Genomic DNA, 3,630 nt, shown 5'->3' with positions numbered 1-3,630 from the left:
AATCTTATGAAATCCGGAAAGCTGATAAATGGATCCCAAATCCAACATTAACTGATTATTCTTATCCCTGACATGTAGCTTTGTTCATTCAGAGGTTCTAGCTTCCCTTTTCCGCTAGTATAACCATCTTCTTCAACTGCGGTCAGGATTGTAAAATTAGGTTGCCACACTTTAGCACCCAACCACTTTGATTCATCTTGATAATTCCCTGGAATTTGACCGTTCCAATCCCGAACATCAGCTTGAAAACGAGGTCCAACAGGAATGACAGCCTTGGAACTTTCATCAGTGATGTGTTTTAACCATTCTTTGCTGCTTACTACGCCGTTAGATATCCTAGGCTTCAAAAATTTTGACCTCTTTATCTTTTTTGAGCATGTCTTTGGTGCCATGTTGAGATATAATGTTGTTGTGCCTAAATAAATTTTCTATTACAATAAGAAAATGTTCTGATTGCAGTCAAACGAAACCGTTGTTAGACAAGATATATTAACCAGTAGAGAATTAATAAGTGGCATAGCTAGTTAACACGAATTCCACCGGTATTGAGAAACCAAAATAAATTTACTTCCACACTTTACACTATTTTATAACATTATTTCATTTGAAGAAAAAAGAACACATGTTTCCCGTCCAATTTCGCCTATTGTTTCAAAATGATGGTTGTGGACAAAAATATCTTCAGCATAATCTCAATACTGTAATGTTGTGTTCGGCCGGAGCGAATGAATTTGTAAGGAATGGAATAAAATGAAATTTGAAATATATTAAAAGCAATTATTCATAAATTTCATTCTTTCTCCATTTCAATTCTTACACGTTATACTATAGAGAACAACCTATCAAAATAAGACACACTAATATTATTATACTTGAGAAATCTCTGATAAGCTCTTTATATGAGCTCTTAATTGGAAAAATCATGTTTAGTGGCTCTTTATTAACTTAAGAGCGTCTTCAGTCTCTTCGTTTTTAAAGCCTCCACATGGCTCTTAATTTATTATTGTTAATAAAAAATTTATTCTCTCTTACTTATCCATCACTTTTCACTATCTTTTAGTTCAAATATTAATAAGATGGAAAAGAAAAGAATATAAAAAATATTGTTGGAGTTGACATTCTTAAGAATGTACTAACTTTTTAGTAATCATATATTTTAAAGGCCATTTGGGCAAACTTAAAAATAAGTGACTTCTTGCATAAAGTAAATAAGTGGATTAGAAGTGAGAAACAAAGAAGTTAATATAGTGCTTGCAAAATAATTAGAAGCTTTACAGAGAAGCTAACATTCTCAGCTTTTTAAAAGTGCTTCTACTTATTTACACAAATGGGTCAAGAAAAGCAGAAGTGAGAAACATCTTATACTTCTTCAATGCCCAAGTCGGCCGTTTGGGTAAGTTTAAAAAAAGTGCTTCTTACTTAAGGTAAAGAAGTAGACTATATGTGAGAAGTAAATTAATACTTATAAGTGATTAAACTGTTTGGGAAAAAAGTAGAAGTCGTGAAACAAAAACTAGCATCTTCGGCTTCTTATAAGTGCTTCAGAGTTTTTATACAAACCGGTCAAGAAAAGTACAAGCCGGTTTCTTATCAAAAAAAGCCGGAAGTGGGTCTTGCCAAACAGGCACGGTTCCTGAAATACCAAAACCTTCCCATAGGAATTTAATACAATATTATAAAAAAAAACTCTTAAATTTTTTCATTAAAACGGTCTCATAATTAAAAATCATATTGAAAATGTAAAACATTCTTCACTCCAACTGTGCATTCAACTCGTCTAAAAATTTAATCAACCTCGTGATATTAGCTATATTTATTGACTACCAGAGACTCATATTAACAAAATAAAATAATATATTTTATTTATAATAACTTGAAATAATAATCACGTACTAGTTTTAAAATATAGCATACCGTTTTATCGAGTACCATTATAGCACAACAAAGTAAATTTCTCATAATCAGTATTTTATATCATTTTAGTCGACATGGTTGGATATGCTAACCATACAACACATTAGGTTTAAAATAGTTTAAAAATATCAGAAATAAGAATTAAAAAGAATATGTAAATATGTATCAACTCCGATATAACATTCTCCTTGACTAGAAAATTTATCATCCCTTCTGTTGTTGGCTATATTTGTTGAACCACTAAAAAAATTTAACAATATTCCAGTAAGAGGTCTCCAAGTTATAGAAATATATATTACCGGAGCATCAAAATTTTACCGTAGCATCAAAGTGTGTGTCGCATCTACATCCCCCGATGTATACAACTGAGGAACGAAGTAAGTGTATTTTATTTATAACTGATGGGTTTCACGCAATAAACATAGCAGAAAAATGCGAAAATAAATCAAAAATAGCGAAACCATCTATAGGATCCATGACAAAACATAAAATTTAATTCGGAGACTATTGATTTACCGTAAAAGATATCAATTAGAAGTCTTAGCTGCTGCAATTACCAACATATTCCGTGTATGCCACGTATGTCTCTAGTGGTATCCGTGCGAACAACCCAATGTCAAATGATCGATGAGGAGACCAAAAGATCTGTTCCTCTCAACTGCTAGGATTTTATTTGAAATTGTCTATATATAAGTAGAGAGACAGAAAGATAATACTCATAATACTAATTCAATTAGTGTTAATAATTATCTAAAATTCCTAACACTAATCTAATAGGTATCAATAGTTACCTAAAATTTCTTTTCGGTATATAATTAGAACTGATCTAATTAGTTAATTATAGAATTTCATATTCACTTTAAGGAATTTTATATTTAATTTATTTAATTCAATTAAGTCTCACTTAATTAATATCATAAATAAATTCTAATTACATAATTAATTTAAATTCATAGTTTAAATTAATTCTCTCTAGATATCATTTATGTGTGACCATATAGGTTATTATCATATTGGAAATAATTATATTATTTAATACTAAAATCATAAACAATGAGCAACATCCAGTTGTACATTATTGGTAACCAAGTAATAATAATAAATTATTCATAATATAATCCTTTTAACACTAATATTACAGATTAAACTCGAGTCTAGATCTTTGCCGCCCTTTTAATAATATAATTTTATTTTCTTGATCGATGAGTAGACTATTTAAGTGAAATCGATTTTTAAGCATGCTGTGCATGTTATGGTCTTCTCAATCAATCAATCAATAATAATAATACAACCCATAATAGAAGGGTTAAATTATATCTAGATCTATGACAAAAAAAAAAATTATATCTATATGATTCATATTTCACCCGATTCATTATATACCCACAACCCACCTTTATCGTTGCATTTTACATTATACTCTTACATATACGTATGTATTGACTTTAGTATTTCTATACTTATCAATGAGATGTGATCATTTGTCAATCAATATATTAGTATCTATATATTATTATTATTCTCCTAATAGAATAATAATAATACTCGACTAGGTACATCTAGAAATAATAATATCATTAATTTATATAATCTCATGTTCAAGTCACTTGAATCTTTATATAATCTTATGTTCAAGTCACTTACTTGAATTATTAATTTTCTTAAAAAAAATTCATTGATACAAGATTAACGATGAAGACATAAACCAGAAATCAT

Source organism: Daucus carota, chromosome 2 (genome assembly GCF_001625215.2).
Source record: "Daucus carota subsp. sativus chromosome 2, DH1 v3.0, whole genome shotgun sequence".
In the NCBI taxonomy this organism is placed as follows: Eukaryota; Viridiplantae; Streptophyta; class Magnoliopsida; order Apiales; family Apiaceae; genus Daucus; species Daucus carota.
Note: the sequence above shows the minus strand (reverse complement) of the source record.